Source organism: Panthera pardus, unplaced genomic scaffold (genome assembly GCF_024362965.1).
Source record: "Panthera pardus isolate Hobbes unplaced genomic scaffold, ASM2436296v1 HiC_scaffold_16, whole genome shotgun sequence".
In the NCBI taxonomy this organism is placed as follows: domain Eukaryota; kingdom Metazoa; phylum Chordata; class Mammalia; order Carnivora; family Felidae; genus Panthera; species Panthera pardus.
Window position 1 is genome coordinate 148,227,425 of NW_026526721.1, and position 24,058 is coordinate 148,251,482.

Sequence of the window (24,058 nt, forward strand, 5' to 3'; positions counted from 1 at the left end):
GTTATGAAGAAATTATTTAAATGTATATAAAATTAATACCTTGAAATTAAAGCACAGTTGCCACAAAATCTCAAATGCTATGGGAGCGGGAAGAAGTTGGAGAAAGAAGTCTAGAGGTGAGGCGGGCTTGGGCAACATGGGTGAAGGGGAAGGGGAGGCAGGCACAGGCTTCCAGTTATGGAACGAACAAATCATGGGGTGAAAGATGCATCACAGGGAATAGAGTCAATGGTACTGTAATAGTGTCGTAATGTGACAGACGCTTGAGCTAAACACAGCATAAAGTATGGAAAAGTCGAATCTTTATGCTGCACACCTGAAACTGATGTAACATTGTAGGTCAACTATAGTTCAGTAAAAGAGAAAATTCATTTTTTTTTAAATTTTTTTTTCAACGTTTTTTATTTATTTTTGGGACAGAGAGAGACAGAGCATGAACGGGGGAGGGGCAGAGAGAGAGGGAGACACAGAATCAGAAACAGGCTCCAGGCTCCGAGCCATCAGCCCAGAGCCTGACGCGGGGCTCGAACTCACGGACCGCGAGATCGTGACCTGGCTGAAGTCGGACGCTTAACCGACTGCGCCACCCAGGCGCCCCAGAAAATTCATTTTTAAAAAAACTTAAAAAGAAAGTAAGTCCGGGACGCCTGGCTGACTCAGCTGGTTGAGCATCCGACTTCAGCTCAGGTCACGATCTCATGGTTTGTGAGTTCGAGCCCCACATTGGCCTCGCGGCTGTCAGCCCAGAGCCCGCTTCAGATCCTCTGTCCCTTCCCTACTCGCACTCTCTCTCTCTCTCTCAAAAATAAATTAAAAAAATAAATAAAAAAGAATCAGCAAGGCCATACGGGCCAACTGAAGAATGCTTAAAAAAAAAAAAAAGAAGAAGAAGAAGATAGAGTTGTCCGGGTGGCTCAGTTGGTTAAGCGTCCAACTCTTGGTTTCTGCTCAGGTCATGATCTCACGGTTTTGTGGGCTTGAGCCCCGTGTTCGGGCTCTGTGCTGACAGCCCAGGGTCTGCTTGGGATTCTCTCACTCTCCTCTCTCTGTCCCTCCCCCTCTCATGCCCTCTATGTCTCTAAATAAATAAATAAATAAATAAATAATAAATAAATAAACTTTAGAAAAAAAAGGGTAAGTCTGAAGGTTTTGTCCTGGGTAATGTATGATTTTGATGGAAAAATAGACTTTTTTTTTTTTTTTTTTTTGTAGATGCTGGGGGTTATTGCTAGAGAAATCGGAGTAGGGCAGCACATCCAAATTGATAGAGGGCAGCAATGATAAAGCATAATAAAGCCAAATATAAAACATGACAGGAATAAGGCCAATATGTAATCAGCGGTCATAGGAAATGCCAAAGGGTTTAATCCTCCTTCGGAAAGAGAAGACTCCCAGACTGGGTAAAGAAAGAAAAGCCCAGCCTACAAAATAATAGGAAAGGCAAAACTACAACAATAGAAGGCGCAATGAATTAAGAAAAGAAAAGACACACAGAGAGCATGGGTGATACTACTCACAGAGCAGCAACGTCCTCGCCTGCTTACACTTGGCTTCCTCAGTCCGCTCACACCCAGCCTGAGTCCACACCAGGCCTGCCTGCCTGGAGTTCTGCCCTTTTCCCCGGTAAATCTGAGGGTTTACATTTTCCCCAAATCCACCCCATTATTCTTGTCACCCCTTGTGCTGGGCCTGCAAATGACTCACTCAGGCTTCTGGCCTCCGCGGATCTCTGCCGGGGAGGTCACTCGGAGGCCCCCTGATGTCTCCTGAAGCACAGCTAATGCAGGTCTGTCATGTTTCATTAGAGTTCACTAAGACCCGGGGATAGTGATTACATGTCAGCCAAGTTCACCAGATGGATAGACTTGCTGTTGTGATATGTCATTTATCCCCAGATTAATCCATGGATTTCATATAATACCAATCAAATGCCAAATAATTTTTTTTTAAGGAAATGACAATGTACCCTACAGTGCATATGGAAGGACAAATACATAACAATATCCAAGATAATTGAAAAAAATATCCTGGGGTACTAATTCTGACCAGAAAGCAAAATATGGAGGGATAATAACTAGAGGGTTGTTTCTGTCATAGGAATAGACAAACACAGGAATTGCACAAAACTGAGAGTTGGAAAACAGGATAATGTATCTATGAAAATTTAGTTTTTTCACTAGCAGGCATGGTTTTCCCCTTGTTTTATTTTATTTTATTTTATTTTATTTTATTTTATTTTATTTTTTAATTTACTTTGATTGAATGCAAGCGGGGGACGGGCAGAGAGCAAGGGGAACAGAGGATCCGAAGCAGGCTCTGTGCTGACAGCAGAGAGCCCAAGCGGGGCTCAAACTCACAAACTGCGAGATCATGACCTGAGCCGAAGTCGGCTGCTCAAACGACTGAGCCCCCCAGACACCCCTCCCCTTGTTTTAATAGTCAAAATTCTTTGGGGTCCTGGATGATGAAATAAACACTGTGTTACTGGGAGAAGACTGTAAACAGTTTTACTAGTCACATAGTGCCCATTGTGACATGGGTTTCAGGTAAAATCCTGGGATAATTCAGAGGAAACACTTTTCAAAAGTGTTTCTAAGTGTCCCATTTTTCCCTAATTTCTTCTTCCTCTTTTTATTATTTTTTTGAGAGATTTTATTTTTAGGTCATCTCTACACCCAAGGTGGAGCTTGAACTCATGACCCTGAGATCGAGAGTCACATATTCTACATATTCCACCAGGTCACATATTCCAGGAGTCACATATTCCACCTGGTGGCGCTAAGCACCAGGCACTCCTCTTCTTCCTCTTTTTAAAGAAATGATCCTGAAAATATATCTATAGAGTCCTTACCTTGTCCTCTGATATTCCAAGATTAACAGCCGTCACCTGCACGTTCGGCAGTTTTTTTCAAAAACCTGTGGAGAAAACCTCAAATGTGAAAACAGAATCATTTAACGGGCTTCATGTATTCAGACCAACTTTAACAATGATCATTACAGAGCCCGTCTATCTTCCTCCTGACTCAATTCCCTCATCTCTTAAATTATTTTGAGGCAAATCCCAATCCCAGACAACACAGGTTGACTTCAGTCTGAATCTCTAAAAGACAAGAAGTCCTTTTCTGTCAAGTTACCTAAAATGGACATATTATTGGTATTATGCTAAGTGAAATAAGTTATAGAGAGAAAGACAAATGCCATATGATCTCACTTACAAATGGAATGTTAAAAAAACCAAAAGGAAAAAATACAAAAAGCAGAAACAGACCCATAAATACAGAGAACAAACGGGGGGGGCGGGGGGTACCAGAGGAAAATAGAATGCGGGATGGGCAAAATGGGCAAAGGGAGTAGGAGATACAGGCTTCCAGTTATGGAATGAAGAAGTCATGGGGATAAAGAGACCGTAGGGAATAGAGTCGATGCCTACTGTAAGAGCACCGTATGGGGACAGATGGCGGCTATGCTTGTGGTGAGGAAAACATAATGTGTAGAGTTGTGGAATCGCTATGCCATATACCCGAAACTGATGTAACATGAATGTCAACTGTACTTCGATAAAAGAAAAAGTACATATTATTAGTGAAGTTGGGTTCACAAAACTTACCTTGACTTAGCTTTTTGAGGGATTGGACGTTCGGCATCTTTTGCAAAGTTTTCAATTTCTTCCTTAAAGATTGTTTTCTTGTAATTTTCTCTCTGTGTTTGAGGCCATGTCGTTTGAATTTTGTTAAAAAGATACCGGTTTCATGAAATCTCCTAAATTATTCTCGTGCAATTGCACCTCGCAAGGGACAAAAAAGTAGAATGTATCAAGTTAACGCCAGAGGAGCAGACTGATGATGCAGGAGAGAGGGGATGGATCCAGGGAACAAGTGTGTGTGTGTGTGTGTGTGTGTGTGTGTGTGTGTGTGTGGCGGGGGGGGGGGGGGGGAGGCTGGCCATCCACTGTGAAAGTGGGGAGATGGGTTCACAGATTCAGATAGATGTAAATCGGTGCTTCCACTGTGAGTGACTGTGGTGATGAGACTATCTGAGGTTGGACGAGAGAGAAACTGTGAGTCAGCCCAAAGAGGGAGAAAGTGAATTGTCTAAGAAAATGTAGGATTTCCTGGAGGCCTGAGAGACCATTTGAGATGCCTGGGTTATACATTTAAAGTAGGACTAGATCGGCATGATTGTGTGTTTCTCTCCAACCACAATCCCCTGCTCCATGTTGGCATGAAAGGGAAGAAGAAAGTTGAGTTTAACCAAAGTTTTTTTTTTTTTAAATTTTTAATTTTTATTTACTTTTCAACATAATAACTTAATTTTTTTTTTAATTTACATCCAAATTAGTTAGCATATAGTGCAACAATGATTTCAGGAGTAGATCCAAAGTTGTTTTTAATGCTGGGTTTAATGAAGAAAGAGAGGTAGGTTTAGGGTAGTTGTGAGCATACATAGGAGAGTAATTTTAGTGATTGGGAAAGTAAAAACAAGGTGAGAGTGACAATGACCCAACCATTTGAGGTATGGGAAAAATAAAATAGCCATGCCTTGAAAGGATTACAGGACGGTGATGTGTTCAGGGAACAGCCAAAGGATTTGGCCGATGATGGGCTGTAAGTCCTAGACTGATGATAGGCAGAGCAGAAGGACCAGGAAGGGCACAGAAGGGTGTGGGGGTGATTGTTGCATTAAATATATCAGGATAAGATTACAAGAGAGGAATGATGCCCTAGGATATTACTTCTTGTGACCGTTAGTTACTGCCTATGAATCTTATTACTCTTTACTTCTGGGCTTTTCTCCACCCAGAAAAGTGGATTTGCTATTCAAAAGCTCCTCCATCCCTGGGAGGATTTTCTTTCCGTTAGTTTTCAAAGCGGTCTTTCTTTGTCTCTCCTGTCTATAACGCAAAAGCAGTCCACCTCTGGTTGGTTCTAAGAAACCTTGCAGAGAACATTGTAGGCCAGGCTTGAATTTTTCTTCAATAGTCAACTGGTGAAAAGGAACTCCCCAAGACGAAAAAGCTGTGGGTTAAAAAGGAGTTTCTAGGGGTGCCTGGCCGGCTCAGTTGGTAGAGCATGCAACTCTTGATCTCTGGGTCATGAGTTTGATCCCCATGTTGGATGTAGAGATTACTTAAAAAAATAAAGCATTTTAAAAAAAGGAGGGTTAATATGCATCAAGAGTAGACATGTTGGGAGTGTAACCAACCTGCTCAGGCAGCTTGCTAATACCTTCAGGACCTACAATTAACAATGTAGTACTAACACTGGGCACACCCACCTTAATGACTTGGTGGATCATATAACTCAGGTCATGATAAGCAGCTCACATCCCAAGGGCACCTAATATCAAATGGTATCTTCCAGGGGCCTGTAACAACTATTCCTCAAAGAGAGTTAGTTGATGAGGAGAGGACGCTCCGTTTCAAATTCAAAGACACCACCCATGGGCTAGTGCTGTCAAGGACGACCACAGGATCCATGCGGACTGACGCAGACCACTGCATCCTTTGGAGTATATGGACCAAATCACAGGGCTATTTGCTCATTAGCCTGGACAGGCTGGAGAGGCTCTTTCATTCCTGGATCCACTCAAATTTGGCATCCTTCTCATGTAATTTGGCAACCTCGGGGTCACACATCCGAATATTTTGCCTCGGAAATCCAAAGCAGCCTAGCAAACATCGTGTATCTTTCTTAGTAGTAGAGAGACAAGGTGTGGCAATTTCCTCTCTGCTTTGAAACATGGGCCACTGGCTTGCCAGAAAATCCAACCGCCCACAAACTCATGGCCAACCAATCTTTGACAAAGCAGGAAAGAATACCCAATGGAATAAAGACAGTCTCTTCAGCAAGTGGTGCTGGGAAAACTGGACAGCGACATGCAGAGGAATGAACCTGGACCACTTTCTTACACCATACGCAAAAATAAACTCAAAATGGATGAAAGACCTAAACGTAAGACAAGAAGCCATCAAAATCCTAGAGGAGAAAACAGGCAACAACCTCTTTGACCTCGGCTGCAGCAGCTTCTTACATGACATGTCTCCAGAGGCAAGGGAAACAAAAGCAAAAATGAACTTTTTATCAAGATAAAAAGCGTCTTTACACCAAAGGAAACAATCAACAAAACTAAAGGCAACCAATCGAATGGGAAAAGATATTTGCAAACGACACATCAGACAAAGGGTTAGTATTCAAAATCTATGAAGAACTTATCAAACTCAACACCAGAAAAGCAAATAACTCACTGAAGAAATGGGCAAAAGACAGGAATAGACACTTTCCCAAAGAAGACATCCAGATTGCCAATCGGCACATGAAAAAATGCTCAACGTCACTCATCATCAGGGAAATACAAATCAAAAACACAGTGAGATGCCGCCTCACACCTGTCAGAATGGCTCAGAAGAACAACTCAGGAAACAACAGATGTTGGTGAGGATGGGGAGAAATAGGAAAACTTTTGCCCTGCTGGTGGGGATGCAAACTGGTACAGCCACTCTGGAAAACAGTATGGAAGTTGCTAAAGAAATAAAAAATACAGCTACCCTATGACCCAGCAATTGCACTACCAGGTATTTATTCAAAGGATACAAAAATACAGATTTGAAGGGGCACATGCACCTCAATGCTTATAGAAGCACTATCAACAATAGCCAAAGTATGGAAAAAGCCCAAATGAGGAATGGATAAAGAAGATGTACACACACACACACACACACACACACACACACGCATATTACTTGGCAATCAAAAAGAATGAAATCTTGCCATTTGCCACAGTGTGGGTGGAACTAAGGTATGTTATGCTAAGTGAAATAAGTCAGTCGGAGAAAGACAAATATCATATGATTTCACTCATATGTGAAATTTAAAAAACAAAACAGATGAACATAGGAGAAGGGAAGACAAGGGAAGACAGATCAAGTTTGCAGCAGACGTATCCACAGAAACTTGGCGGACCAGAAAGGAGTATTCAATGTGTTGAATCAGAAAAATATGCAGCCAAGAATTCTTGATACAGCAAAGCTGTCATTCAAAAAGAAGGAGAGATGAAAAGTTTCCCAAACAAAAATTAAAGGAATTCATGACCACTAAATCAGCCCTGCAAGAAAAATTTTTTAATGTTAAATTTATTGTCAAATTGGTTTCCATACAACACCCAGTGCTCATCCCAACAGGTGCCCTCCTCAATGCCCATCACCCACCCTCCCCTCCCTCCCACCCCCCATCAACCCTCAGTTTGTTCTCAGTATTTAATAGTCTCTTATGGTTTGCCTCCTTCCCTCTCTGTAACTCACCCCCCCTTCCCCTCCCCTCTGGTCTTCTGTTAAGTTTCTCAGGATCCACATAAGAGTGAAAGCATGGTATCTGTCTTTCTCTGTATGACTTACTTCACTTAGCATAACTCTCCAGTTCCATCCACGTTGCTACAAAAGGCCAGATTTCATTCTTTTTCATTGCCACGTAGTATTCCATTGTGTATATAAACCACAATTTCTTTATCCATTCATCAGTTGATGGACATTTAGGCTCTTCCCATAATTTGGCTATTGTTGAAAGTGCTGCTATAAACATTGGGGTACAAGTGCCCCCGTGCCTCAGCACTCCTGTATCCCTTGGGTAAATTCCTAGCAGTGCTATTGCTGGGTTATAGGGTAGGTCTATTGTTAATTTTTGGAGGAATCTCCACACTGTTTTCCAGAGCGGCTGCACCAGTTTGCATTCCCACCAGCAGTGCAAGAGGGTTCCCGTCTCTCCACATCCTCACCAGCATCTATAGTCTCCTGATTTGTTCATTTTAGCCACTCTGACCAGCGTGAGGTGGTATCTGAGTGTGGTTTTGATTTGTACTTCCCTGATGAGGAGCGATGTTGAGCATCTTCTCATGTGCCTGTTGGCCATCGGGATGTCTTCTTTAGAGAAGGGTCTATTCATGTTTTCTGCCCATTTCTTCACTGGATTATTTGTTTTTCGGGTGTGGAGTTTGGTGAGCTCTTTATCGATTTTGGATACCAGCCTTTTGTCTGATATGTCATTTGCAAATATCTTTTCCCATTCCGTCGGTTGCCTTTTAGTTTTGTTGATTGTTTCCTTTGCAGTGCAGAAGCTTTTTATCTTCATGAGGTCCCAATAGTTCATTTTTGCTTTTAATTCCCTTGCCTTTGGAGATGTGTCAGGTAAGAAATTGCTGCGGTTGAGGTCAGAGGTCTTTTCCTGCTTTCTCCTCTAGGATTTTGATGGTTTCCTGTCTCACCTATTTCAGGTCCTTTATCCATTTTGAGTTTATTTTTGTGAATGGTGTAAGAAAGTGGTCTAGTTTCATCCTTCTGCATGTTGCTGTCCAGTTCTCCCAGCACCATTTCTTAAAGAGACTGTCTTTTTTCCATTGGATATTCTTTCCTGCTTCATCAAAGATTAGTTGGCCATACTTTTGTGGGTCTAATTCTGGGGTTTCTATTCTATTCCATTGGTCTATGTGTCTGTTTTTGTGCCAATACCATGCTGTCTTGATGATTACACCTTTGCAGTAGAGGCTAAAGTCTGGGATTGTGTTGCCTCCCGCTTTGGTCTTCTTCAAAATTACTTTGGCCATTCGGGGTCTTTTGTGGTTCCATACAAATTTTAGGATTGCTTGTTCTAGCTTCGAGAAGAATGCTGGTGCAATTTTGATTGGGATTGCATTGAATGTGTAGGTACCTTTGGGTAGTATTGACATTTTAACAATATTTATTCTTCCAATCTATGAGGACAGAATGTTTTTCCGTTTCTTTATATCTTCTTCAATTTCCTTCATAATCTTTCTATAGTTTTCAGCATACAGATCTTTTACATCTTTGGTTAGGTTTATTCCTAGGTATTTTATGCTTCTTGGTGCAGTTGTGAATGGGATCAGTTTCTTTATTTGTCTTTCTGTTGCTTCATTATTAGTGTGTAAGAATGCAACTGATTTCTGTACATTGACTTTGTATCCTGCGACTTTGCTAAATTCATGTATCAGTTCTAGCAGACTTTTGGTGGAGTCTGTCGGGTTTTCCATGTATAATATCATGTCATCTGCAAAAAGTGAAAGCTTGACTTCATCTTTGCCAATTTTGATGCCTTTGATTTCCTTTTGTTGTCTGATTGCTGATGCTTGAACTTCCAATAGTTTGTTAAACAACAGCAGTGAGAGTGGACATCCCTGTCGTGTTCCTGATCTCAGGGGGAAAGCTCTTTTTTCCCCATTGAGGATGATATTAGCTGTGGGCTTTTCATAAATGGCTTTTATGATGTTTAAGTATGTTCCTTCTATCCCGACTTTCTCGAGGGTTTTTATTAAGAAAGGATGCTGAATTTTGTCAAATGCTTTTTCTGCATCGATTGACAGGATCATATGGTTCTTCTCTTTTCTTTTATTAGTGTGATGTATCACGTTGATTGATTTGCGAATGTTGAACCAGCCCTGCATCCCAGGAATGAATCCCACTTGATCATGGTGAATAATTCTTTGTATATGCCGTTGAATTTGATTTGCTAGTATCTTATTGAGAATTTTTGCATCCATATTCATCAGGGATATCGGCCTGTAGTTCTCTTTTTTTTTCTGGGTCTCTGTCTGGTTTAGGAATCAAAGTAATGCTGGCTTCATAGAATGAGTCTGGAAGTTTTCCTTCCCTTTCTATTTTTTGGAACAGCTTGAGAAGGATAGGTATTATCTCTGCTTTAAATGTCTGGTAGAATTCCCCTGGGAAGCCATCTGGTCCTGGACTCTTATTTGTTGGGAGATTTTTGATAACTGATTCAATTTATTTGATGGTTATGGGTCTGTTCAAGTTTTCTATTTCTTCCTGTTGAGTTTTGGAAGTGTGTGGGTGCTTAGGAATTTGTCCATTTCTTCCAGGTTGTCCAGTTTGTTGGCATATAATTTTTCATAGTATTCCCTGATGATTGTTTGTATTTCTGAGGGATTGGTTGTAATAATTCCATTTTCATTCATGATTTTATCTATTTGGGTCATCTCTCTTTTCTTTTTGAGAAGGCTGCCTAGAGGTTTATCAATTTTGTTTATTTTTTCAAAAAACCAACTCTCGGTTTCATTGATTTGCTCTACAGTTTTTTTTTTTTTTTAGATTCTATATTGTTTATTTCTGCTCTGATCTTATTATTTCTTTTCTTCTGCTGGGTTTGGGGTGTCTTTGCTGTTCTGCTTCTAGTTCCTTTAGGTGTGCTGTTAGATTTTGTATTTGGGATTTTTCTTGTTTCTTGAGATAGGCCTGGATTGCAATGTATTTTCCTCTCAGGACTGCCTTCGCTGCATCCCAAAGAGTTTGGATTGTTGTATTTTCATTTTCGTTTGTTTCTGTATATTTTTAAATTTCTTCTCTAATTGCCTGGTTGACCCATTCATTCTTTAGTAGGGTGTTCTTCAACCTCCATGCTTTTGGAGGTTTTCCAGACTTTTTCCTGTGGTTGATTTCAAGCTTCATAGCATTGTGGTCTGAAAGTGTGCGTGGTATCATCTCAATTCTTTTATACTTATGAAGGGCTGTTTTGTGACCAAGTATGTGATCTATCTTGGAGAATGTTCCATGTGCACTCAAGAAGAAAGTATATTCTGTTGCTTTGGGATGCAGAGTTCTAGATATTATCTGTCAGTCCATCTGATCCAATGTATCATTCAGGGCCCTTGTTTCTTTATTGACCATGCCTCTAGATGATCTATCCATTGTTGTAAGTGGAGTATTAAAATCCCCTGCAATTACCACATTCTTATCAATAAGGTTGCTTATATTTGTGATTAATTGTTTTATATATTTGGGGGCTTCCGTATTCGGTGCATGGACATTTATAATTGTTAGCTCTTCCTGATGGATAGACCCTGTAATTATTATACAATGCCCTTCTTCAGCTCTTGTTACTGCCTTTAGTTTAAAGTCTAGTTTGTCTGATATAAGTATGGCTACTCCAGCTTTCTTTTGACTTCTGGTAGCTTGATAGACAGTTCTCCATCCCCTCACTCTCAATCTGAAGGTGAGGTGTCCTCAGGTCTAAAATGAGTCTCTTGTAGGCAGCAAATAGATGGGTCTTGTTTTTTTATCCATTCTGATACCCTATGTCTTTTGGTTAGCGCATTTAGTCCATTTACATTCAGAGTTATTATTGAAAGATATGGGTTTAGAGTCATTGCGATATCTTGCAACATATCACTCACAGAATCCCCCTCAGGATCTCTTGTAGGGCTGGTTTAGTGGTGATGAATTGCTTCAGTTTTTGTTTGTTTGGGGAGACCTTTATCTCTCCTTCTATTCTGAATGACAGACTTGCTGGATAAAGGATACTCGGCTGCATATTTTTTTCTGTTCATCACATTGAAGATTTCCTGCCATTCCTTTCTGGCCTGCCAAGTTTCAGTAGATAAGTCTGCCACTAGTCTTATGGGTGTCCCTTTATATGTTAGAGCGTGTTTGTCCCTAGCTGCTTTCAGAATTTTCTCTTTATCCTTGTCTTTTGCCAGTTTCACTATGATATGTCGTGCAGAAGATTGATTCAAGTTACGTCTGAAGGGAATTCTCTGTGCCTCTTGGATTTCAATGCCTTTTTCTTTCCCCAGATCAGGGAAATTCTCAGCTATGTTTTGTTCAAGTACACCTTCAGCCCCTTTCTCTCTTCCTCCTCTGGAATCCCTATTATACGGATATTATTACGTGTCCTCGCATCACTTAGTTTTCTAATTCTCCCCTCATACTCCTGGATTTTTTTATCTTTCTTTTTCTCAGCTTCCTCTTTTTCCATAATTTTATCTTCTAATTCACCTATTCTCTCCTCTGCCTCTTCAATCCGTGCTATGGCCGCCTCCATTTTATTTTGCACCTCATTTATAGCATCGTTTAGCTCCTCACGACTATTTCTTAGTCCCTTGATCTCTGCAGCAATAGATTCTCTTCTGTCCTCTATACTTTTTCAAGCCCAGCAATTAATTTTATGACTATTATTCTACCTTCTTGTTCCGTTATATTGCTGAAATCGTTTTTGATCTACTTCCTGGAGTTTCTTTTGAGGAGAATTCTTCCGTTTCGTCATTTTGGGTAGTCCCTGAGGTGGCTCCAAACCGCAGGGCACTTCCCCTGTGCTGTCCGAGTAACTTGTATTGGTGGGCGGGGCCGCAGTCAGACCCGATGTCTGCCCCAGCCCACCGCTGGGGCCACAGTCAGACTGGTGTGTACCTTATGTTCCCCTCTCCCAGGGGCAGGACTCACTGTGGAGCGGTGTGGTCCCTGTCTGGGCTGCTTGCACACTGCCAGGCTTGTGGTGCTGCTTCGATGGGATCTGGCGTATTAGCCAGGGTGAATCCGCAAGGTGCACAGGGGCAGGAGGGGCAGGCTTAGCCTGCTTTGCCCTCGGTGGTCCCCTGTGGGAGGGAGGCCAACCCGTCGGAGGGACGGATCTACAGAAGCACCCCGTTCGGTGTTTGCGCGGTGCAAGCAAGTTCCGTGACGGGAACTGGTTCCCTTTGGGATTTTGGCTGGGGATGGGCAAGGGAGATGGCACTTCCCAGCACCTTTGTTCCCCGCTGAGCTGAGCTCTGTCCTCTGGGACTCAGCACCTCTCCCTCTCGGTGTCCTCTCGCCCTCCCGCTCTCCGAGCAGAGCTGTTGACTTATAACATTCCAGATGTTACGTCCTGCTGGCTGTCGGAACACACTCTGTCCGGGCCCTCCACTTTTGCAAGCCAGACTCGGGGATTCCGCCTTGCCTGGCGGGCGGCCCCTCCACCGCCCCGGCTTCTCCCGCCAGTCCGTGTAGCGCGCACCGCCTCTCCTCCCTTCCTACCCTCTTCCGTGGGCCTCTTGCCTGCACTTGGCTCCAGAGACTCCGTTCTGCTAATCCTCTGGCAGTTTTCTGGGTTATTTAGGCAGGTGTGGGTGGAATCTAAGTGATCAGCTGGACGAGGTGAGCCCAGCGTCCCCCTATGCCACCATCTTCCGAACCTCTCAGCCCTGCCAGAAATTTTAAGGGGGACTCTCTGAGGGGAGACAAGACAAAAAAAAAAAAAAAAAAAAAAAAAGACCAAAGGCAACAAAGACTAGAAAGAACACCACCAGAAATTCCAATTCTATAGGCAACATAATGGCAATAAATTCATATCTTTCAGTACTCACTCTAAACGTCAATGGGCTAGGTGCTCCAATCAAAAGACACAGGGTAACAGAACGGATAAGAAAACAAGATCCATTTATATGCTGTTTACAAGAGACACACTTTAGCCCGAAAGACACCTTCAGATTGAAAGTGAGGGGATGGCGAACCATCTATCATGCTAATGGTTGACAAAAGAAAACTGGAGTAGTCATACTTATATCAGACAATGTCGATTTTAAAAGACTGTAATAAAAGATGAAGAAGGGCATTATATCATAATTAAGGGGTTTATCCACCAAGAAGACCTAACATTTGTAAACATTTATGCTCCAAATGTGAAGCACCCAAATATTTAAATCAATTAGTCGCAAACATAAAGAAACTCATTGATAATCAGACCATAATAGCAGGGGACTTCAACACCCCACTAACAGCAATCAACAAGGAAACAATGGATTTGAATGACACACTGGATCAGATGGACTTGACAGATATATTCAGAACATTTCATCCCAAAGCAGTGGAATATACATTCTTCTCCAGGGCACATGGAACATTCTCCAGAATAGATCATATACTGGGACACAAATCAGCCCTCAAAAAGTACAAAATGATTGAGATCATACTGTGCATATTTTCAGACCACAACACTATGAAACTCGGAATGAACCACAAGAAAAAATGTGGAAAGATAACAAATACTTGGAGACTAAATAACATCCTACTAATGAATGAATGGGCTAACCAAGAAGTTAAAGAGGAAATTAAAAAGTACAGGGAAGCCAATGAAAATGACAACACCACAGCTCCAAACCTCTGGGACACAGCAAAGGCAGTCATAAGAGGGAAGTATGTAGCAATCCAGCCCTTCCTAAAGAAGGAAGAAGGGTCTTAGATACACAACTAACCTTACATCTTAAAGAGCTGGAAAAAGAACAGCAAATAAAACCCAAAACCAGCAGAAGACAGGAAATAATAAAGATTAGAGCAGAAATCAGTGCTATTGAAAAAAAAAAAAAAGTAGAACAGATCAATGAAACCAGAAACTGGTTCTTCAAAAGAATTAACAAAATTGATAAACCACTAGCCAGTTTGATCAAAAAGAAAAAGGAAAGGACCCAAATAAATAAAATCAAGAATGAAACAGGAGAGATCACAACCAACATAGCAAAAATACAAACAATAATAAGAGAATATTATGAGCAGTAATATGCCAATAAAATGGGCAATTTGGAAGAAATGGACAAATTCCTAGAGACATATAAACTACCAAAACTGAAACAGGAAGAAATAGAAAATTTGAACAGACCAATAACCAGTAAAGAAATTGAATTAGTAATCAAAAATCCCCCCAAAAACAAGATTCCAGGGCCAGATGACTTTCCAGGGGAATTCTACCAAACATTTAAAGAAGAGTTAACACCTATTCTCTTGTAGCTGTTCCAAAAAATAGAAATGGAAGGAATACTTCCAAACTCATTCTTTGAGGCCAGCATTACCTTGATTCCAAGACCAGACAAGGACCCCACTAAAAAGGAGAACTAGAGACCAATTTCCCTGATGAACATGGATGCAGAAATCCTCAAAAAGATACTAGCCAACCGGATCCAACAATACATTAAAAAAATTATTCACCACAACCAAGTGGGATTTAAACCTGGGTTGTAGGGCTGGTTCAATACCTGCAAAACTGTCAATGTGATTCATCACATCAAAAAAAGAAAGGACAAGAACCACATGATCCTCTCAATAGATGCAGAGAAAGCATTTGACAAAATAAAGCATCGTTTCTTGATAAAAGCCCTCAAGAAAGTAGGGATAGAAGGATCATACCTCGAGATCATAAAAGCCATATATGAAAGACCCAACGCTAATCTCATCCTCAATGGGGAAAAGCTGAGAGCTTTCCCCCTAAGGTCAGGAACAACACAGGGATGTCCACTCTCACCACTGTTATTCAACATAGTTTTGGAAGTCTTAGCCTGAGCAATCAGACAACACAAAGAAATAAAAGGCATCCAAATAGGCCAGGAGGAGGTCAAACTTTCACTCTTCGCAGATGACATGATAGTCTATATGGAAAACCCAAAAGATTCCACCAAAAAACTGCTAGAACTGATCCATGCATTCAGCAAAGTCGCAGGATACAAATATCAATTCACAGAAGTCAGTTGCATTTCTATACGCCAATAATGATGCAACAGAAGGAGAAATCAAGGAGCCAATCTCATTTACAATTGCATCAATACCATAAAATACCTAGGAATAAATCTAACCAAAGAGGTAAAAAAAACAAACAAACAAAAAAACAAAAAAAAAAACCTATACACTGAAAACTATAGAAAGCTTATGAAAGAAATTGAAGAAGACACACACACACACACACACACACACACAAAATGGAAAAATATTTCATACTCCCGGATAGGAAGAACAAATATTGTTAAAACATCAATATTACCCAAAGCAATCCACATATTCAACACAATCCCAATCAAAATAACACCAGCATTCTTCACAGAGCTAGAACAAGCAATCCTAAAATTTGTATGGAACCAGAAAAGACCCCGAATAGCCAAAACGATCTTGAAAATGAAAACCAAACCTGGAGGCATCACAATCCCCAACTTCAAGCTGTCTTTCAAAGCTATAAACATCAAGACCATATGGTACTGGCAAAAAAACAGACACTCAGATCAATGGAATAGAATAGAGAACCCAGAAATGGATCCACAAACATATGGCCAACTAATCTTTGACAAAGCAGGAAAGAATATCCAATGGAATAAAGACAGTCTCTTCAGCAAGTGGTGCTGGGAAAACCAGACAGCAACATGAAGAAAAATGAATCTGGAGCACTTTCTTACACCATACACAAAAATAAACTCAAAATGGGTGAAAGACCTAAATATAAGACCGGAAGCCATCAAAATCCTTGAGGAGAAAGCAGGCTAAAACCTCTTTGGTCTTGGCTGCAGCAAGTTCTTACTCAACACGTCTCCAGAGACAAGGGAAACAAAAGTGATAATGAACCATTGGGACCTCATCAAGATGAAAATCTTCTGCACAGCGAAGGAAACAATCAGCAAAACTAAAAGGCAAGTGAAAGAATGGGAGAAGATGTTAGCAAACGACTTATCAGATAAAGGGTTAGTATCCAAAATTTATAAAGAACTTATTAAATTCAACACCCAAAAAGCAATTAATCCAGTGAAGAAACGGGCAAAAGACATGAATAGACACTTCTCCAAAGACATCCAGACGGCCAGCCAACACACACAAAAATGCTCAATATCACTCATCATCAGGGAAATACAAATCAAAACCACAATGAAATGCCACATCACATCCATTAGAATGGCTCAACAGAACAACTCAGGCAACAACAGATGTAGGCGAGGACGTGGAGAAGGAGGATGTCTTTTGCACTGCTGGTGGGAATGCAAACTGGTGCGGCCACTCTGGAAAACAGGATGGAGGTTCCTCAAAATATTAAAAATAGAACTACCCTATGACCCAGCAATTACACTACTAGGTATTTATCCAAAGGATACAAAAATACAGATTTGAAGGGGCACATGCACCCCAATGTTTATAGCAGCATTATCAATAGCCAAAGTATGGAAAGAGCCCAAATGTCCATCAACTACTGAATGGATAAAGAAGATGTGGTATATAAATACAATGGAGTATTTACTCAGCAATCAAAAATAATGAAATCTTGCCATTTGCAACTATATCGATGGAACTAGTGGATATTATATTAAGCGAAATTAGTCAGAGAAAGACAACTATCATATGACTTCACTCACTTAAGACACAAAACAGATTAGCATAAGGAAAGGGAAGCAAAAGTATTTTAAAAACAGGGAGGGAGACAAAACATAAGAGACTCTTAAATATAGAGAACAAACAGAGGGCTGCTGGAGGAGTTGTGGGAGGGGGGATGGGCTAAATGGGTAAGGAGTATTAAGGAATCTACTCCTGAAATCATTGTTGCACTATATACTAACTAACTTGGATGTAAATTAAAAAGTAAATCATTTTTTTTTTTAATTTTTTTTTTCAACGTTTTTTATTTATTTTTGGGACAGAGAGAGACAGAGCATGAACGGGGGAGGGGCAGAGAGAGAGGGAGACACAGAATCGGAAACAGGCTCCAGGCTCCGAGCCATCAGCCCAGAGCCTGACGCGGGGCTCGAGCTCACGGACCGCGAGATCGTGACCTGGCTGAAGTCGGACGCTTAACCGACTGCGCCACCCAGGCGCCCCAAAAAGTAAATCATTTTAAAAAAGTGAAAGAAAAAGTAGTGGAAAGACAGCCCGAGACCAAAAATTCCAAGAACTTTTGATTTATATTTTATATCTTGGAGCTTTGGTATTAAAACACAACAGACCACTGTTGAGACCAGTTTTATTCAACTAAGAAAATAGTGATGACTATAAATTCAGCCGACGTATTTGTAATCCAAAGGATTACATTTCTTGTTTTCAATTTAAATCATGTAGCTTTGAAATAAGAGATTGTTTCATCACAGCCATACAGATTCCTGAAATTTTAGTCCATGCTTCAAACTAAGAATTTAGGAACTTAATACTGTCCAATCCCATTAGAAGAAACTATCTCAAGTCCTGGATCTTAAATTCTTTTGTGTGTGTGTGTGTGTGTGTGTGTGTGTGTGTGTGTGCGTGTGTCCCCTGTAGCAATTACTTTTTACTCTGAAGTCTTTTTTCAAATGGGTATCCATCCCAAGTGACTGCAGATAATAATTTCAATTATTATTTTCCCTCATTCTGCTACAGGTTGCCAAATTCCCATCCCTTAAGATGAACTAGATTTCATTGTCTTGCTCCCCAGATAGACCTGATATCCACCCCGTGTTTGCTCTAAATTTTTAAGGTCTTTCTTTAGCCTGCATCTACTCTTGGGATCAATTTCTACATTTTTCAGGACTCTTAACTGGAAGCAACAGAAATGGACTTTGATTAAAGGGAATATATTGGTAAGATACTGGGAGGTTCACAGGTGTATTGGGAAGGCTGGGAGTTGGGCCAAAAAAAAAAAAAAAACCAAAAAAACCTCAAGAAAGAATAAAGAGAACCACAGGACTAGGACGAGGGCTAGGGTCCAAGCTATGCCGTGAGTTTAGGTTAAGGTTAGGATCAGGGCTTAGATTGGGGCAAGGACTAGGGCTCAGGCTAACCTAGTGGCAGAGCTATGTTTGGGATATGGCTAAAGTCAGGGTTACAGTTGGGGCTTGGATTAGAGTTAGGGCTTACATAGGTCTAGTGTTGAAACAAAGTAGATTTAGGGTTATGGCTTTGGCTTTGCCAACCTTAGGACAAAGAAAGCCATAGGACTACAGCTGGGGTTACCTCCAACCTTAGGACAAAGAAAGCCATAGGACTACAGCTGGGGTTACCTCCAGTGCTATAGTTAGAATTAGGGTTAAGGCTGGTGTAAGGCTCATTTGTTCAATGTAGTTCATGCTCCCGATTTCTTACCCAGGTTTTCTGTACCTGGCTAGTATACCCATCCTCCACGTACCGCCTTCTGCTGAAATTTACTCTTATCTGACCAGTAACCACCTCAACCTTGGAAATTAGGCTGCCCATCCCTAGTAGCCTGATATTTGACTGCTACATTAGCATTTGAAAGTGACACCTCAGCTTTAAAGTGGAACCAACTCTAGGCTGCAATTTATGGTTCAGAGCTACCAGTGGATTTGGGCCAAATCTTGTCTCCAAATAGACCACACTCATTCTTAGCCATTCCCATGCCCTGTCCTATTTTCCTCATTCTCCTCTTCCTAGCAACACTTGCCGATAAATCACATGCATAAAAATCTCTTTCTCAGGTTCCGCTTCTGGCCAACTCAACCTAAGATAGTAAGCAACTCAACCTAACCCAAACAGAAGAAAGAGATTCATGTTCTGCACTGCCAATAATTGACAATCATCCACAATGCCTGTCCTAAAAGAAAACCCAGATGTATAAGCCCCACTATGTATTCTACTCCTGGGACAGTATTTCTCTCTCCACTTCTAATAGACTCCTATCTTTTTGTTCACTGCTTTAGACTCAGGAGAGAATGCCTTGCCTGACATACAGCAGCCGTGAGTATATATTTGTTGAATGAATGCATTTGAATACATATGATTCCTCTGATCCTGCTCCTAGACTGCAGCAAACTCCAGAGGGTCACCGTGCCAGACCTTTTCTCTCATAATTTGACGTTCTGCAGCCACAGGTGGGCTGTTAGTGTATCTTAGTGCTTCTACTCTAAATGACGCCCCATCACATATCACGCACTGCCTTGTCTTAATCATTCCCTCCCCTCCGTTTTCTCCTGTCATCCTGCCCCTTCATTCTCTGCAGGTAATTTTTCTTTCTTCCATGTTATAAGAATTTAAAGCCCACATCATTAAGGATCATCTTTACTTCACAAATAGCTCCACAGATCAAAATTAATAAGCTAGAAACAGACCTTAGTGTGCATATTAAAAAACTGGTCTACAGTGAAGGAGGCGTCACAATTGCCTGAGGAAAGGGAGAAGGTTAGTGCTGGGATAACTGGTTAATTATTCTGAGGCATATAAAGTTAGAACCTAATTCCCCAATGTCCACCAAAATAAATTCCAGATGGGCTGAATAATCCAGTGTGAACACTGAAACAATGAAAGCAGAAAACTAGGTGAATAGCTGATCTCCACATGGGAAATGCCTTCCTATGCTTAAAAATAGTATTTTTTACAAATCACAAAGCAAATGTTAAACCTATCACATGCGACACCATCCTATCACATGCAAATTTACCCTCAGGCAGCAAATCAGAGCTGCTTGCGAGATGGATGGATAAGAACACTCATTTCAGTGTTAACCGTCTACCAAGAAGGAGGAAAGGGAAAGGGCCCTTCCCTTTCAGGGACAGGGAATGTGGCTTAATAATTCAGCTTGAGATGTGTTAAGAGAAAACTCGAAATTCAAATAATCTACAGACTCTTTGCATTTCTAAAGGTAACAATTAGGAGCGGGCAACATTTGTTTACGGAAGCTCCTTAACGACCTTCCTGCGGATGCAAGATTAGATCAGGTCTGTCTAGAGGAGGTCGTTAGTGGACTGGAAGTTCAGGTGCTCCATCAGATAAGATGAGGGGACTGAGACAATATTTCCCTGAAGACAAAGAAGGAGGGGTGTCAGCCTTGGACTGGGTAGAAGAGGTAAGAAGGGAAAATGGAGCTCTAGGGAGAGTCTGAAAGAGGAGCATGGTGCGTGGCGGGAAGGCTTGCAGAATGTAGACAAGCTACATTCCATATATGTGTGTAATATATAATTAAAAAATATATATATATTCACTTAAATTATGTGACATACCGTAGAATAGGTAGTGCCGTTATGTGGTTTCAAATTTGAGATGTACACATTGTCATCTCTTATACCCAGCCCTGCACCCACTCAGGTCCCCTGCAACAATCAACCGTTAACTGGTTTCTTGTCCTTCCCTCAGGAGATGTTGGAGCTATTCTTTGCCTATGTGAGCCAATATCTACATGTATTCTTGTTCCTCTTTTTTTCTTTTTACAAATGGTAGTATATTATGCTCAGTGTTATGCACCTTGCTTTTCCCCCTTAACAGCTAGCCTTGGGTATATTTTTATATCAGCACACAAAGAGAAAAATTCATTTCTAATTTAATCAGTCTCTTGCGGATATAAATTTGAGTTATCAGTTTTTTTAAATTTTTTTAAACGTTTGTTTATTATTGAGAGACAGTGAGAGATAGAGCATGAGCATGGGAGGTGCAGAGAGAGGAGGAGACATAGAATCCGAAGCAGGCTCCAGGCTCTGAGCTGTCAGCACAGAGCCCGACGTGGGGCTTGAACCCACAAACTGCGAGACCATGACCTGAGCTGAAGTTGGATGCTTAACCGACTGAGCCACCCAGGCGCCCCTGTTACCAGTTTCTTAAAATGCCTCATCTGCATTGAATACTTTTGTGCATATGCCATTTTTCAAATGTAAGTACACACACACACACACATACGTATGATAAATTTTTAGAAGAACTGCTTGGTCAATGGGGATGTGCATTTGGTATTTCGATACGTATTGCCAAACTGCTCTCTCCCTGGCAGTGTGCAAATGCCTGCTTCCTAACACCCTTGCCGTGACCATGTCTAACATTCACTTTTAAGTTCTTTCTTTTCTGTGTTGTAACCTCTGTTATTACCACACTATCAGTAAAATATGTTTTGCACAGTAACATGGGCTTTGGGAAGGAAGAAGAAGAAAGCACCATCAGGTGCATGAGGGGGAAGCGGGGTCAGAGGTGCATAGGACGTGCTGAGGAGGAGACGGTGAGAAGGGACCAGTCATTAAGGAATTTGTTGCAAGTAATGACCCCAAAAAGTAATTTCTCTGAAAATCTAGTCCATCCTGGAGTTGCCACAGTATGTGTAAAGGATGTTAAGAGTGATTAATTTTGTTATTAAAGGGAAAAGACCTCCCAGGAGGCCAGTAATTTTAAAAGCTATGGGTTAGTATTATAAGGTTGAAAACCTCCCATCCAAGAGGGAGATGGCATCTGGCTCTTTCAGTGCATTTACACTTGTAAACTGGTGCTAGAATGATCGTGTCCTCTCCCAGACTTTCCAGAGAGATGGGGTGCATTGGTCTTGAGGCTCCCAGACTCCAGCTTCTGTCTCCAGGACAGTCCATTCCCTGAGCTGGTAACCTGGGCATAGAGCACATCATATCTTAGGAAAAGCTGGAGCCCCCAGGGCACCATGGTCAGCTTCTGTGTCTAGTTCTCTGGGGAAATTATAGCTCAGAAGAGAATCATGGAAACAATCTCCTGCCCTCTGAATTTATACTCCTGGTTGGATTTTTTTTTTCCCTTTCAGTTTCATTCATTTCTTGTTTTAACTTTATTAATGTTTTCCTCCTATTTTCACTGGGGTCATTTTGTTGTTTTTCTTTTTTAAAAAAAAATTTTTTTTAACGTTTATTTATTTTTGAGACAGAGAGAGACAGAGCATGAACAGGGGAGGGGCAGAGAGAGAGGGAGACACAGAATTTGAACCAGGCTCCAGGCTCTGAGCTGTCAGCACAGAGCCCGACGCGGGGCTCGAACCCACGGACCGTGAGATCGTGACCCGAGCAGAAGTCGGCCGCTTAACCGACTGAGCCACCCAGGCGCCCCTGCTGTTGTTTTTCTAAGCTCGCTGACCTTGAACTAAACCCAGAAACAAATAATTGGCAAATCCACGACCATAACGAGTAACTTCAAAACACCTTTCTCAAGAACTGGCAGAGCACTCAGGACGAAGCAACATAAAAAGAAGGTCTGGAAGATTCAAACATGTCAGTTAATAAACTTGAAAGTATGCATATGAAATTTTGAAGCCAACAAATAAGAGATCTTCATTCCAAACTCCTGTGGAACATTGAAAAATATTAATCATTTATTATAACAAAGGAAGTTTCAATAGCTTCCCCAAACCAAATACACACAGTCGAACAACAACATCTAACTAATTAAAAGCAAACAAATAAAAACTGCTCTTAAATATCTTTTGGATTAAAGGAAAAAAAATACAAACTATAGATGCTATGCATTTTCACATCTAGAATATTAATAATTTTGAAGTTTTAGCCTGGCTTCTGCATTGTATTTGTTTCCTCTGAGTTACTTGCATTGGTTAGCTTATTTTAATCTCTTTCATGTTAGAATCTTTCCTCACATATCTTGATATTTCTGTGTGTTCATATGCCAGAGTATTCATATGCCAGAGTAAGGTACTAAAAGGCTTATTCAGTGTTTATCACACATTTGGGGAAGGTTATTGATTACTGAACTTCCTTTAGTTGAGATAAGGCACTGAGCTCTTTCAATGGGAGACCTTCCCTTCTGCCAGGTATTAGGCAAATCTCTTTCCCCAACAGGGAACCTTCCAATTTTTTTCACCAAAGATTAGAACATTAGCTGCTGGCACTATTCTGGGCAGAAAAAACTTCAGGGTTCAGAAGGCATTCTCCATTCTCCACTACTCTTGGCCTTTTGCTTATGTCATTTGGAAAGTATTTCCAGGTTTATCCTGCAAGCAGAAACCACTAAGATTCCTGAGAACGTAGGAAGGGTTAGAAGTCAAAGAATAGATGTGATTCACCTGAGATTAAAGAGAGGCACAGCCCTTCTATATAAAGCAAAGCATGGCCGCTGATTAGTAACATCCACATCACTTGGTAACATGATGGAACTGAAAACTTTTGGGCCTCATCCAGATGCACAGAATCAGAAGTTCTGTGGGTGGGACCCAGAAATGTGTTTCAACAGCATCCAGGTGATTCGGATGCTGAAATTTGAGAACCACTGAGCTAACTTGAATGGAAGGAAGAGGGGAGCTGGTGTTGACGTCTGGCGTCTGGAATTTGAGGACGTGGAGCTTTGAAAACCATAAACAGACGGAGAATCTGGTCTGTTTTCTCATGTGCAAGAAGCAAGGTTGTCCACAGTCTTCGCTTTTCTAAAGAGTGAGGAACACGAGAAGCCGGCTTCATTCTCCGCTATTACTCAGCCTATGTCGCCACGTCTTTGAGCTCTGGCAAGCGTCAAAAAACGGATGGGAGGAAACAGAAGACAGTGTAGGGGGAGAAGAAATGACAACGGCCTAGGCTTTCACAGCCCCCCACTGCGCATAGGTCCCCTATCTGCCCAAGAACCCGGCCCCCACACCCAGTTAGGTTGGACAAACGCTTTGCCCAGGTCCCGCACTTCCGGGCCTCAGCCAATGAGAACCCAAACGGCTCAGCCAGTCAGCGCCCCGCGCTCCTTCCGGCGTTCTGCGTGCTGCCCTGGAGACGGCATGGGCGAATCCAAATGCAGAGGGGTGCTGGACCACACAGCTTTGAACTGCGCCTGCGCGTTCCGCCGTACGCC

General features: G+C 41.5%; 1 long non-coding RNA gene across 1 annotated transcript; it reads right to left on the bottom strand.

Moving 5' to 3' along the window:
* Positions 1-3,622: 3,622 nt before the first annotated feature.
* Positions 3,623-23,875, bottom strand: LOC109248808 (uncharacterized). Its single transcript, XR_002072270.2, has 4 exons — positions 23,289-23,875; positions 22,414-22,555; positions 21,726-21,853; positions 3,623-3,784 (listed from the first exon to the last, which is right to left on the bottom strand). It is a non-coding gene; the product is annotated as an uncharacterized LOC109248808 (long non-coding RNA).
* Between the last annotated feature and the right edge of the window lie 183 nt (positions 23,876-24,058).